Consider the following 15,259-nt stretch of genomic DNA (forward strand, 5'->3'; position numbering starts at 1 on the left):
TACTAATATCTTAATATTTAGATGGCGCGGTGGTATAGTGGGTATGATACGGCGAGATGTGATTAATATTTAGATATTAAAATTTCTTTAGTAACCTAGGCCATAAACGAAACAGCGAGATGATTGTAAAATGTGAAGCCTACTAGTATAGGTAAAACTTTTGCTAATTAAATAGAAAGCCATACCACTGTTAATAGTTCCTGCAACCTTATTGTGGTTCGGAACTTGTCGTTCATCAGGAGATTGAATGTTTAACGCAGATTCGGCAGACGAGGGTGTTGTTGGTTGATCAATTAGAGTGAGGAATGCCCCTGTTCGAGCTAAGTGCTGTTCCGCTTGGGGCACTTGGTAAATGTGCTTGTTAACAGCCTCCGAATGGCCAAAATGATCATATGCTAAATTTCGGTCTGTTTCTGTTAGGTTAAAAGCACCTATTATTGACGATACTCGGTGCCGATTTAGTGTGCCATTTATCTTTATACCCAAACCTGCCTTTTTACATGAAGTTGTCAAAGCTTGCCATCCTCCAACATGAAGCTCGCTTTTCTCCCAGTAGATGGAAAGACAAACTTGTTGACTACAGCAATTCCAGCGTGCTTTCTTACTTCATCGTCACAAAGAAAAATCAATGCATCAACTGTATCAGGAGGGAAGAGAACTGATACTTGCCGGTCTCCTTTTCCTTCTTGATATGTAATTCGGTTGGTTGTCTTTACCTCTTCAATGTATTTTTTCCTCATTTCTGGACGAAGCCACGACCCATCTAAGGCTTCTTTCCATTGGTAGGTGAACAGTCTAGCAGGCTCTCCACCTTTGAGAAAGATAGCTTAATTAAACATTGACTAAAAGACTGCTAAAAAGCAAACTTAAGGCTAATATTTTTTTTTGAAATTATATGTTAAGCAAAGCAACATAACAAGGCTGTTCCGCATAACTTTTTTGATTAAGGGTTGAACCGATTAGGTTCAGAATAGAGCTGCTGTTCAAGCTTCTGTGACATGTATGGTAATATGATCACAGTAGGGTATTTGTTTTAATTTGTTATTGAGTTAAAAGGGAGATTGCGTTCCTTAAAGTTATCTCTCTCTATCTACCGATCAGATTTTTTATTTGTTTCATTTTCAACCAATCAAATTTCATACCAGGTGAAGAGACTCGCGCTGAAATTTGGTGTTAGTTATTTCAATCTTGAAATTATAAAATATATAAGACGATGAATAAAAATAAGATAACAAACCTCGACGCCCATTGAACATGGTCAGTCTGGCACACGCAGAGTCTCGAACTTCCACAAAAACATCCTCAGGAGACTTGAATATAAAATTTTCTTTGAGCATGGTCTTTAGTAAGTATTTCCTGAGTTCTTGCACCAGCTCTTCGTCAGGAAGATTGGCGGGCTTCCTTGTGGATTTATTACGTTTTTGTTTGATTTTATAGAGGGCTCCGTTGAAGATTTCATTTTCAACAAGATGAAAAACCTTGATGAAGTCACACACATCTTCGGGAAGTTGGCTCTCCCCTTCTACTAAAAAATGCGCTTCTAAGATTTTTCCTGCTTGCTTTATCACGTTTTGGATCTGTACCTTCAGCCCAGACTTCATTTCTGCTTCACCTTCGGACAGCACCTCGATTGCGAAGCGCAAGTGACTGAGATTATTTTTGTTGTACAAGAAAGATAAGTTTTTGTCTTCGCCAAACGAGATTCTGAATTGAATTAACAAACGGCTCAGCAAACGCATTGCTGAGCGGACGCGTTTTTCAGTTTCGTGTATTTTCTCGTCTTTACATTTGTTTCCGTTGTAGATTCTTGCTCCAACCACCATGATATATGGATCGGTTTTGGCCAGAGACGAAACGTCGTCTATCTTCATTTTATCCAACACCTTCTTGAAGTCATCCGCATAATGGGTGATGACAAGATCTTTTGCAGGAATCATTGGGATCATTACCTGCCCACTTGTGTTCCCGCACTCCAGTCGATGTCTCGCTTTGTATGTCTTTGAATAGGTTCCATGACAGGCGGCGCAAACAACTAAAACCTCAACTTTCACCTTTTCGTCGTTCTTTGTCTTTCTTTCCCGCATAAAGGTTGGGCTTTCCTTTTCCATTTGCTTTTGGTTATGCTGGAAAATACCTTCTTTCTTCAGTAAGTCAAAGGCTTTATTGCGTTCAACCCTTCCTTTTTTCATTGCACTAATGACAGCTGTTTCGTTCTTGTGCTTTAGCTTTAGATGCCGAGTTAAGTCGCTCTGCCCCACGCTACAGTATGGACAGGGCCGATGAATTTTCGGCTGTTTTGTCTTAGGCTGTTCTGTCTCTTGCGGCTGTTCTGTCTCTTGCGGCTGTTCTGTCTCTTGCGGCTGTTCTGTCTCTTGCGGCTGGTCTGTCTCTTGCGGCTGGTCTGTCTCTTGCGGCTGGTCTGTCTCTTGCGGCTGTTCCATTTCTAAGATGACATTATCGTTTTCGTCAGATTCATTGTCGGTGTCAATTATCTGACCAACACTGTCACCCAAACCGATGGCGGAATCGTTTAAAATACTGATTTCTCGTACAGGAGAGGATTGTTCAAACGGCGCACACAAAGCCTAATAATTAAAAAAAAAATTATTGGGTAATGACTAATTTTACATATTCGTTAGGATAAGGTCAATATTTTCCGTATTGACTGACGTTTGACCCTGAAGAAGATGACCAAAATAATTTGCAAGTTGGCTGAGCAACACAAGCCCTGTGACAGAAATGAGCTGAATTTTTTTAAGTTGCTTAGGGAGCATTCGCTCAAGGGGGTGAGACAAACAGCTAGTGTTTTATGACGTCATATACATTATCCAAGCAAACAAGGGGGAGGAGAGAGGGTCTAAAATACCTGAGATCGAAATTAAATCCATACGGAATCTTTTAAACTGCTATATTCAGCAAAAAAAAAACTCTGTAGGTCGTTGTATTGAATGTGTTCTTTCTGGAATCCATCCCAAAACTAATCGAGATTCTCAACTTACATCAATTCTTGCAATTGCTCTTTCCAATGCTTCATTTGCTCTTCTTTCATTTTTGTCATCTTTGTCTTCGTCATCTTCAAATGAGGCTATAACGGATTTAGAATAATCTACTAAATATTTTATATAAGAAGCAAGCTCGAAAATGGTGATACCCTGTTGCAAAGTTCTCCTGTAACGCCCACTGATATTTTTAAATCGCCATTTTTAGTATACACATTTTATATAAGCAACCAGACTGTAAAGGGTTCAGCCCAACCTTAGTGACTTGAAATGTACGACTTCCTGTACATTAAGAATTATACACATGAAGATTTTGGTCGGTCGGGTTATGTACAGGTTCAAGTGGTACATTTCAAATCCTAAATAGCCTCTTGCGAAACTTCGCTAATAAGTAGTTTTCACATCCGCACCACTCAAAAGTTTTTTTATCTAAATTCTGAACATTGGTAGCTTTTAAGCCATTAAATACACAGCTTTGGGAAATTCTGGAAATCCTGAAGAACCAGTTTGGTTCGGACCGCAAAAATTAGCTCCCTTAAGGTAGATAAAAGATGAAAAATCCAACAAATGTTTTTTTTAATATCTTATGATGAGGAGTCCAGCGTTTCTAACTCAATTAATTTTTTTTAAACTTTACTACTGAAAACACGAGTGCTCTCAAATTTTATTTTAGCCAATCGATTCTCATTTTTTACAGAAAGAACCCTGCTATTTTGAGCAACTTTAATGTATGTGACTTCACGAGGGCCTTATGCGAATAAAGCTTATTTTAGAAGAAAAGCCAATTTATACAGTGATTTACATTAAAACCCCAGTAGAGCCTTGTAGACTGGGTAGTCTAAACTTTTCAAACATCTACGATGTAATATTATTTTGGCTTGGAGCTCTTTCAGCCATTTCTTATTATTTTTAAAACTTTGTTTTAAATGAACAAGACTTGCTATATAACTTTCGCTTTATTAAATGTATATATTTTTGTTCCTCTTTTGAAAATGAGAATCCGACGAGGGGATACTTAAGAAAGAAATGATTTTTTAACCGAACCACTCCTTAAAAAAACATCGGCTTTAATTTTGAAAACATTACTGTATAACAATGGTAGTAAAATTTGCGTAGCTTACGTATGAAGTCAGGATCGCCTAAAGGTTCCAAGGCATTGTCCGAATCCATGCCTTCGTAGCTGATTTTTTTATTCTTCCTTGATGATCTCCGAGAAGCATTTTCTATATCATCTGTAACACAGAAAGGCATATTATTATAGTGTTCTGGAAGTACCATTAGTATAGTAGAAGAGATTTTTTTTTACAAATTCAATATATCATTACCTAACTTTGGCGAAATGATTTTTGAACAGAGCTTTCAAATCAAAATGGTGACTACTTACTTTTATTCCCAATGTCAGCTTTGTCCATTTTGAGTATTTGTTGTATTTCATCACAATGTCCACCTTCATCATCACTATCTTCTATTCGATTGCAATTCCGTTCGTCTTTGGACGATTTTTCCTTCGGGTGATTCTTAAAAAATGAGGACATAATCTACCATATAACCAGAAAACGTTGTTCAATGGACACGATTCTTGCGGTGCAATACCACGGTTTCAGCCCCCCCCCAGGTTTCTAAAGGTGACCGAGGTCCAATCTCTAGGAGGGGGCTACAGTATAGCAATTATATGGGGGGTACCTGTGACTAATCTGATAGAAACTCAGTGGGCTTTCTCTATATTTTCCAAATTAGGAAATTCTTTATTCCACTTTTCTATTTTCATATACTCTGCTCAAATTTTTGTTTGTTTTGTTTGTTTTGTTTTGAATGAAGCGTAGTTTTCCATAGCGTAATAAAAAGTTTTTTTAAAGGGGTATATACATGTGAGCGCTTCTCACACTGGAAAAGCGTACAGTATCTTGAAGATTTTAGAGATAACAAAAGAACAGAAACTTGGAATTCAAAAGAAATTTCAAGTCACTGGGGGTACCTAGCTCAAGGCAAATTTTCAAGGGGACCTCTTTCGTTGGGAGAGGGGGGGGCTGAAACCATGATTACATTGTTCTATAATAAGAACACGCGGATATTTAGTGAGAAAAAGATTTGGTTCCTAAATGGACGAATTTCCCAACAATGAAGATTGGTTTGACTAAATTTTTCGATTTATAATGGGAACGTACCGATTCGGATATGATTTCTGGCAAGAAAACGTCACTTTCATCATCTCTATTTGATAAGTCCTGAAAGGGAAAATAGTTAAATATATTACACCAGTCTATTTATAATGTGTACAACACGCTACAGGGTGTTGGAATTTCAAGATTTGAAATGTTTGACAGACATCAGACATCCTGGTTTATATTAAAATATGGGGAATGAAGGATGAGAATTATTTCGAGGTCCAGTAGACATCCTGGGTTTATGTTAAAAAATGGGGAATGAAAGATGAGAATTTTGATAGTCTCCGATAAAGGATTTCCAAACAATGGATGAATGCAAAATTAGGCCTCTGGAGGCCTCCTTAGGCCTCCTTAAGTGATATAGGTTCCTCAAAATGTAATTTTTTCTAAAATTTCAAATATCCCGGTAGGAAAATCAAAGAATTTAGCCTAAAGTGGGTGTCAAGCGCGAAAATTAGTTCTCTTAACCCTTAGACGGCGGATAACGTAGATATACGGTTTGAAAAGGACGTTTTACTGATACAGCGTCTTTTGGTCATAGCTCCTGACTACTTGCTTTAAAGGGGCATAAACCGAATGCTTTTAGAAAGAGTATGAAAATAGCTTTTCAATGGTACCAAAACCATTGTCTAACTCTCAAGCTACAAGCGTTTAGCCCATTTTGAAGTTTTTTGATTTCAAAGAAAAAAATTGCAAAATAAATCAACTTTTCAAAAAGCGGTGCGCTGGCTAAGGGTTAAGATAGACTTAGATTCATTTTGAATCCTAAAAATTTAAGTATTTAAGTATTTCCTCTCGTCCGGGAATTATAAGTTAAAGAAGGATTGACATTTGTCAAATTCTCTGAATCAACTACCAAACCGCAATTATCATTAACCACTGTTAAAAACAAACCATTGTCACCTTGTCCAGATCAATGTGGATTTCCAAGTCTACTGGTTGTTGATTTTCGTTTTCTTGAGTTGGTGACTGCTGATTTATCAAAGGGTACTGATTCACATCCTAAAATAAAAGAATGAAGCTGATTCACATGAGTTAAAATCAACGATATTAAACTTTAGCTTAACTTGTGGACTACCAAACATTAAAATCATGATCTGGTTTTGTGAGTTTATTAATTTGTGGAGGCCAAAAATCTTTTGAAGTTGAAAGTGCGAAACACACTTGTCCCTAAACTTCAGACTTTACAACTGAAGTTTTCATAGAGTGTCACACCGAAAAGTAGAAGTTGTAGGGTAAATCCAATGCAAAAACTTCACCGGCAAGGAGAATGGCTAATCGTGATGGACTCTTGTTTCTCAAAAAAAAAACAGGCTGCTAGAAACCCAAAAAAACTTTCTTTTTCCGAACATCGGACTCCGTCACATTTTGGGCAGCATCATTTTGCACCGTTGTGCAAAAAATTAAAAATATTAAGTTTAACTGGAGGAGTTTTATTCAAATAGTTTTTCCGGCGATTTTTGACTGTTCTGGCGAATTTTTACAAACTGCCAAACACAAAAATAGATAATACAGAAAGATTGAATAGTGAGGGGGGGGGGACTCTTTTTTGGTATCCATCACAGAGTTACTTTAACAAATGTTAAAAAGATAGTTTACGAAACTTAAAGTTTCAAGAGAAAGAAAGCAGAAAGCTTACATTTATTTTGTCGATAGCTTTTTCTAAAGCAGCATCTGGATTTTGAGCTGGAGCTGGAGCTGGAGTTGGATCTGGATCGAATTCGACTTCAAAAGCTACGGAAAAAATTACGACATTAAACTTTTATTTACAAGCAACTCCAATTTTGGGGTTAGGGCTGGAGAAGTTAAATTTCCCATAATTCAGATGTTAAAGTTGCTTAAGGTTTTTGAAGGAAAAATCCTCCGAAATTAAAAAAAAATTAAGAGTTTTATCCTTAACACTTTCAAGGTATTAAAATGTCTCTAAATGCACTTGAAATGCTAAATAGCGCCTAAAATACCTTTTTACGTAGGTATTTGAAGAATTACCTTTTTTAAGAGTTTATTGGTTGCTTTCTCGGTCTAAAGAAAAAAAAAAAATGGGTAGCAAATTTTCTATCCCCCATTTGGTCGTCCACATGACTAAAAGGTTCAATCTCAAAATCACTTTCTCAGTAAATTGGGCCTTTATTAATGAAAAGCAATGGACCAATCCCAAAATCAACATAAAATGAAAAATTTTCTTATACGTTTATTTTGAAATTGATCATTTACCCGTGTGAAAGATGATTTGTGGAGATCCGTTTTATTGTTGTTATTTAACTTAAAACTGAGCTACATCATTTATGCAGTATGGCGCTTACGTAAAATTTCAGGATCGCTAAACGTTTCTAAGCCATGATCTGAATCCATCCCTTCGTAGCGGACGTTTTTATTCTTCGTTGATGATCTCCGAGAACCATTTTCAATATCATCTATGATCTCATTGATTATTTGTTGTATTTCATCACAATGTCCACTTTTGTCATCACAATGTCCACTTTTGTCATCACAATGTCCACTTTTGTCATCACTATCTTCTATTTGATTGCAATTCCATTCGTCTTTGGACGATTTTTCCTTCGGATGATTCTTTAAGAAATGAGGACATAATCTACCATGAGATAACCAGAAAAAGTTGTTCAATGGACACGACTCTTTCATTGCATTACATTGTTCTAGAACACGCGGTTATTTAGTGAGAAAAAGATTGGGTTCCTTAATGGACCAATGAAGATTGGTTTGACTAAATTTTCAGTTTTCGATTCATAAATGTTTGATAGGACTGGGGCACTTTTCAAGGCTCTTGAAGAAAAACCATGAGGCTCTCCCCTGGATAGGAGTTAAATACCTTAAGGGATAATTTTCGCGTATTTTGGGTGTCTACCGCGAAAATTCGTTCCGCGAAATGTAATTTTTTCTAAATATTTCAAATATCCCTAGGAAAATGAAAGAATTTTGCCAAAAGTGGGTGTCAAGCGCGAAAATTAGTACTATTAGTTCCACAAAATATCTACCTCTACCAAAAAACTCTCCAGAGAAGATTTCTTCATTGGCATAAGATTCTCCTCCTTAGAAAGAAAAATTTAATTAGAATACTGTAGGTAAATTGTGCTAATTAACAATTAACTTATGGAAAATTTAGCATTCATTTTTTATAGTAGGGAAGAGTAAAACAGCACGAGAAATATTTTTAATAGTCTTTTGCTAACAAATATAAACACCTTTGAACGCCATGAACACGCCGTGTCACCATCACCATAATCGTATCTAAATGGAAGGAAATTTGGCTTTTCTAGAAAAGATCCATATTCCCATACTGGGATGTCGATTTTTCTTAACCCACTTGATGTCCGTGCCGAAAATTTCTAGCCCCCCAGGATATCACTTGTCCTCAAATTTTTACACCCTGGATATCTTAGGATATTGAAAATTTTGAACCTCCACCAACCACCTCCTGAATATCCTTGGTTTTCAGATTCTTATCCCCTGGATATTCTAGGATATTAAAAATTTCAGACGCTCCTAGAGAACCTATAGCCTCCACAGGGGGGATACGGACTTTTTCTGAAAAATCCATTAGTTTTGTTCTCAAACTGTCAATTACTTAAAAACAAAAATTAACAATAAGGTGCTATAATATAAGTTACAGAAGTTTAGAATGTAATCCCATTTGAGGGCATTATTTATGATACCAGAGAAAAATTTTCTGTTCCCATTCTTAAAATAAAAGTGGTGTTACCTTATTTCATCGCCTGGTTCTATTATTGTCTTGGCAAACAAACATATGTATGCCACAGATCCAATAGTAATCTTTTTTGTGTGGGCATTCGCAAATCTGTGCATTGTATCGTTAACATATCTAAAAAGGTAATTAAGACTCCTTGCTTTGGGGTAGGTAATAATCGAGCAGAGTAGAGCGGTTGAAAGGAGCTTTCATTGTTAAAAATGTAAATGAAAGTAACGAACATTAGTTTAAAGTTCTATCTGAACCAAACCAATATTAGGTCGACAGTTGGTTGTTTCAAAGGCAGTATTACTCCATGCAAAAATAACAATAGGTCGACATTGATTTGCATCAGGTAAAAAGATTAGGTCGACATTATTTTACTTGGAGTAATTATCTTGAGCAGTACGAAGTCGATTTTAACATCATTTTAATACCCCATGTTAAAAAAACACAAGGTCGACATTAATTTAGGGTGCTATCTTTAAAGCAGTATTAGGTCGACATTAATTTAGAGTGGTATCTTAGGCAATATTAGGTCGACATTAATTTAGAGTAGTATCTTAGGCAATATTAGGTCGACATTAATTTAGAGTGGTATCTTCGGCAATTTAGGTCGACAATTTCTTAAGTGATATCAAGCAAGATAAGATCGAGAGTTAATTTCAACTGCAGTATTACTCCGTGTAAAAAAAAACATTACGTCAACATTATTGAGTGTTGTATTAGGTCGACATTTTGTTGATTAACTGCAGTATCACTTTATGCAAAAAACATCAGGTCAGCATTATTTTAAGAGTGCTCTAGCATTCTAAATTAATGTCGACCCAATGTTTTTTATTTTACTTGCGGTATACTACCGTTGAAATATAACCAACTGTCGACCTAATATTGCTTAACATAGCACTCTTAAAATAATGCTGACCTTATGTTTCTTGCATAAAGTGATACTGTAGTTTATATAGAGCAACTGTCGACCTAATGTAGCATTCTAAATTAATGTCGACCCAATGTTTTTTATTTTACTTGCGGTATACTACCGTTGAAATATAACCAACTGTCGACCTAATATTGCTTAACATAGCACTCTTAAAATAATGCTGACCTTATGTTTTCTTGCATAAAGTGATACTGTAGTTTATATAGAGCAACTGTCGACCTAATGTAGCATTCTAAATTAATGTCGACCCAATGTTTTTTATTTTACTTCCAATATACTACCGTTGCAATAAACCAACTGTCGACCTAATATTGCTTAACATAGCACTCTTAAAATAATGCTGACCTTATGTTTCTTGCATAAAGTGATACTGTAGTTTATATAGAGCAACTGTCGACCTAATGTAGCATTCTAGATTAATGTCGACCCAATGTTTTTTATTTTACTTCCAATATACTACCGTTGAAATAAACCAACTGTCGACCTAATATTGATTAACATAGCACTCTTAAAATAATGCTAACCTGATGTTTTTTTGCATGAAGTGATACTGTAGTTTATATAGAGCAACTGTCGACCTAATATTGCTTAAGATATTTCATTAGGTCGACAGTTGTTGATATAAACTGCAGTATAACTTCATGCAAAAAAGATCAGGTCATCATTATTTTAGAGTGCTATCTTAGGTCGACAGTTGGTTTTATTTCAACGGTAGTATACCACAAGTAAAAGAAGAAACATTGGGTCGACATTAATCTAGAATGCTACATTAGGTCAACAGTTGCTCTATAACTGCTGCGGTATCACTTCATGCAAAATAACATCAGGTCAGCATTATTTTAAGAGTGCTATCTTATAAGCAATATCAGGCAATATTAGGTCAACAGTTGGTTTATTTCAAAGGCAGTATATCTCATGAAACATTGGGTCGACATTAATTTTAGGTGCTACAACAGTCGGTTGATTTTTAAACTGCATTATTCATAAACTTTATGCAAAAAAACATCAGGTCATCATTATTTTAGAGTGCTATCTTAAGCAATATCAGGTCGACAGTTAGTGGTTGATTTAATGTCAAAAAAAGAAGCAAATACCCAAGTAACTGTTTTTTTCTGTTTTATTAAAACAGCTTATTAAAACGCTTAACCCCCAGCCAGAATTACGCCCACAAGATTGACACAATTGAGGTCAATAATGAAATCAAAATATAGTGATATTGTGCAAAAACAACAAAAACTGAAGAAGCATTTTGCAAGAGGTTATTGTGTAAGGAAATACTTTTCATACTTTCCACTTTGACGAGATGAAGTTGCATCCAAACTATAAAACAAAACAAAACCCCATCTGGCATAAAAAGAAGTTCTTTTTTATTTATAAAAATGAAATAAGCAAATGATAACAAACTAATTTTCACCCAAAAATTTCTGATAAACCTAGAGCACTTTCTAGGAAGATGAGCGCTAGCATAAAATGTTGTTGAAACATACCATGTCAAGATCTAAGATCAGTAAAATACTGTAAAAAAAGGCTTTTCATGCAAACATTGGGACATCCTAAAAAAAGTCATTGTTTCCGGTCCGCAGCTGGGTTAACATTTTTTACGACTCAACCGGCTGGTCTTAAAATTTCTTTTTTGGACTGTAGAAGTCTGAAAACCATGCCTAATTTCAACAAAAATCGTACGCTTTTTGCATGTTTCCAGACATAATCGATTTGAAAAATAAATACTAAAAAGACTGATTTAACCAGATTTAACTTGAGAAACTTATACGGCAATTGAGATTGAGAACTTTCAAAAGCAGTTTTACTATAAATCAGTTTGTGAAAACTCACCAAAACTCTCCAGTCGGTCCTTTCAGAGAGAAGTAGATAAAGCACCCTATGCCATTATATTCATAGTCACTTTCCCTTTTAACAGCTTCGTCATATGAGATTCTTTCACCTAAAAATTGAAATAAATCTTCTTCAAGTTTGGTGTACTTTAATGGGATAAAATTTTGCGGGGATTAAATTTTGTGGATTTTGCAGATTTTGGCCCAATTCACGAAAACCCGATTTTGAACAATAAATGGCTGTCTTTTTTTAATTAAAGCTGTTAAAAAGGTCAAATCAGGCCATCCTAAAAAAAATCTTTGTTTCCAGTCCGGGGTTGGGTGAAAGTTTCTTTAAGAGGCACCAGGCTGGCTTTTTATATTATTATGTATTTTTATTTCGATCATATTATGTCATGTGATTTTTGTCTTTAAGATCATTTAAAAACGTACCAAAAATAATTAAAAATATATCTGAATGCGAAAATAAGCTTCAAAACCTTATAACCAATTCTGTTTTGGCTTTAGAGTCAATAATAAGAGGATTGAGGCTTCAGCATTGTTTGGAAAAGTGTCAAAAAAACTTAAAAATCACTCGATACCCCCCTCCCCCAAAAAAAAAAAAGAAAAAAAAGAAAGAAAAAGAATCCAGATTGCCACAGTGAGGAAGATTTTGCCCAATAGCGGACCGGAAAAAAGCAATTTTTTAAGGATGGCCTAATGACAAATTCTTTTATTGTTATTTATTATTCAGTATTGACAGCTCAGTTAAATTTATTTGTGCTAATGTTTTTTTCCTCTAATTCAGCCTTAAAAGAAACCCAAAAACAGTAAAATGACTATTTTAAATGCAATTCACTAAAGTTACTAGATAAAAGGAGCGCAAAATCAAGTTAAATATTTACCTGCATACTCCATCAAAAAATCACCAACCAGAAACCGTTTTGTAGCAAATACTCCTTTTCCTGTAAGAATTTGAGAGATTTATGAGAGAATCAACTTGCCAGTTATGAGGTGTTTAAAGGTGTCCAGTTTCAAGTTAAGAGTAGTTGTAAAATGCTTATTTTGAAGTAAAGTTGAAAACTTAGTTCAAAGTTAGTCAAGTCAAGTTATAAGTCTAGTTCAAAGTTAGTCAAGTCAAGTTACAAGTCTAGTTAAAAGTTAGTCAAGTCAAGTTACAAGTCTAGTTAAAAGTTACCAGCCATCTGTGTCAATCACGTCAATTTGTCAGGTCATTTATGTCAAGTCATGAGTTTTGCAGCAGGTATTTTCCAAGATCCTCAAATCAAAACAAAGAAATGTTGTTACACTTTCGCTTTAACATAGTAAAAAATGTTTATATCTTTCCAGTTAAAGTATAAACTGCCCACTAGTTATCTAAGATCTGTTCAGTGGTGCCCAGGTGGTGTAATTTTGTTTTTGCCTTACGTAGACCTTTTCGGAGATACGCCATTACCTTGAATGCATGAAAAAGTTAAATGTGTATGTAAACTTGAATGAACTATGTGGTACCTTTCATCACAAGATACTGCAAGATATGCTAAAGACATGCTAAATAGAATGGATGTCAATCGATAAACATTTTTAATCGATGCTTGAAACCTGCACGCATCCAGTGTTCCTTGTCTCTTTCTCTGAATGGTCTCACAGGAAAAATAAAATAGCACAAACACTGTTTAGCTCCTACAGGCCCCTTTACACTAAATCAAAGCGTTAAATTGGCAAGATTGTGGAGCAAGATTATGGTAAGTTACGGGCAAAAGTTTGTTGTTATTGTAAACCAAGACTTACAAATGAATTATTTTTTCCCAGACTCCCGTGGGCTAACTTTCAGTTTCTCACTTGCTGCGATCAAGGTCACATACATGGCTCGCACCCCCCCCCCCCCGCGGCTCTATCTTGGGGGGGACCTGCATACTTTTATGTAACTCTGGGGGCTAAATAAAACTTCCTAAATATTTTTCTTTACTGTTGGTTTTTAATTTCTCTGAACCTTTATGTTTTCATGCGAAGTGTGATCTGATCCTTGGAATGCAAAAATGAAGACATTCTATTGCATTCTCTAAATTAAGATCAATTAAGAACTCAAGGGTGCATAAGTTGTATAATGTTTAGTTACTACTAATTTACTTTACTGTTTATTTACTTGTGTTTTCATTGACTAAATGGTAAAAATTCACATTGAAAAAAAATTATTCATCAAAAATTTTTCCCCTATTATACTGGGACCTAAAATTTTATCAGGCTGGGGGGACCTTGTTCTCAGGGGGGACCTAAATTTGGCGGGGGGACCTAGAACCCCAGTCGGAGCCATGCACAAGGAAATAACAAATTGCAATTTGTAGCTGTTAGATTTAAAATTACTTTGTGTGTGAGATTTGTTGGTTCACTGTCAGATGTTCATAAAAACACAGCTCTGGAATATTGTTTGTTTTACATTCGCTCTACTTTACATACACGTTCAACTTTTTCATGCATTCACGGTACCTGTAGATGGCCATATCTCTAATGTTTTTGTATGTGGACGGGAGTATATCTTTGAAGGTCTTAAACTTAGATTCTCAAAATTTTGACAAAAGACTTCGACGGCCGGGAGTATCAAACACAGGTTTTTCATGAAATTTGCTGTGTCAACACATTTTTTATAAACAAACAAAATGGTGTTTACAGATCTGTTTTTAATTGGGAAAGTCCTTGAAAGTTATAATCATCGACTCTTAGTAAGGGCTAATATGTAAAATCGATCGATTTTTTTAGTCAAAGCACTTGTTATACATTTTTGGAAAGCTAATGGGTAGAGGAATCGAATTACATAGGTACCAATTTTATTTTGGACACTTTTTCTTATTTTTCAGACAAAACCGGGGTTACAAGCCAAAATCATAGGAATAAATATTTTTGGAAATTTCAACTTAAGGTAATAGGGTCATGTCATATATCATTCGAAAGCTCCCAAAAATCGATATAGAATAATTTCAAGCGGATATAGGGCCTGGTTTTTTCATGTCAAAAAAGTCCAGAAAACACTGAAAATACGAAAAATAGTGCAATTTTTAGGTTCTTTCATGTTTTTTTTGTAAATACAAAGTCCTGAAAACACTAAAGGCACAGTACCTTTTGAGGAGATGTGTTTGTGGTGCTTTTGGTGTTTACTGCATTTCAAAACTTCATTTCCAAAAATCATCAGTCAAAAGTCTCATCCTGCAAACACTGCAATTTTCGAGGTTTTTTCATGACAGAAATTCCGTGTTTACAGTGTTTTGCCATAGGGTCCTCCAGGGTTCAGGTACCCCAAAAAAATTTAGGTACCCCCAATCATTTTGGTACCCCAAAAAATATGAGATTTTTTGAGTAGCCCCCAAACATTTATTAAAAACTTAAAATGCAATATTTTGCTCTTTTTTGTAGAGGCACAAGGAGAATTCTGACCGATTCAGGGTTCCTACAACATTTAATTTCTCAAAAATGAGGAGATTTAAAGATACTTTAAGGAGAAATTTTCCCTTTTTCTGCTACAATATTGAGGTTTAAAAACAAGTTAAACCTGATACGAAAGAAAAGAAATATGGAGCAGTGTTAAACTGTTGTTGCGAGCGAAGCGAGCATAAATTTTTTCAAGAAACAATGGGAAATTTCTA

At 35.3% G+C, this 15,259-nt stretch overlaps 1 pseudogene; it reads right to left on the reverse strand.

Annotated features, from left to right (window-relative positions):
• Positions 1 to 87: 87 nt before the first annotated feature.
• LOC136803551 (uncharacterized) lies at positions 88 to 12,881 on the reverse strand (annotated as a pseudogene).
• Positions 12,882 to 15,259: the final 2,378 nt, after the last annotated feature.

This window comes from Clytia hemisphaerica, unplaced genomic scaffold, assembly GCF_902728285.1.
Source record: "Clytia hemisphaerica strain Z4C2 unplaced genomic scaffold, Clytia hemisphaerica genome assembly, whole genome shotgun sequence".
Taxonomy (NCBI): domain Eukaryota; kingdom Metazoa; phylum Cnidaria; class Hydrozoa; order Leptothecata; family Clytiidae; genus Clytia; species Clytia hemisphaerica.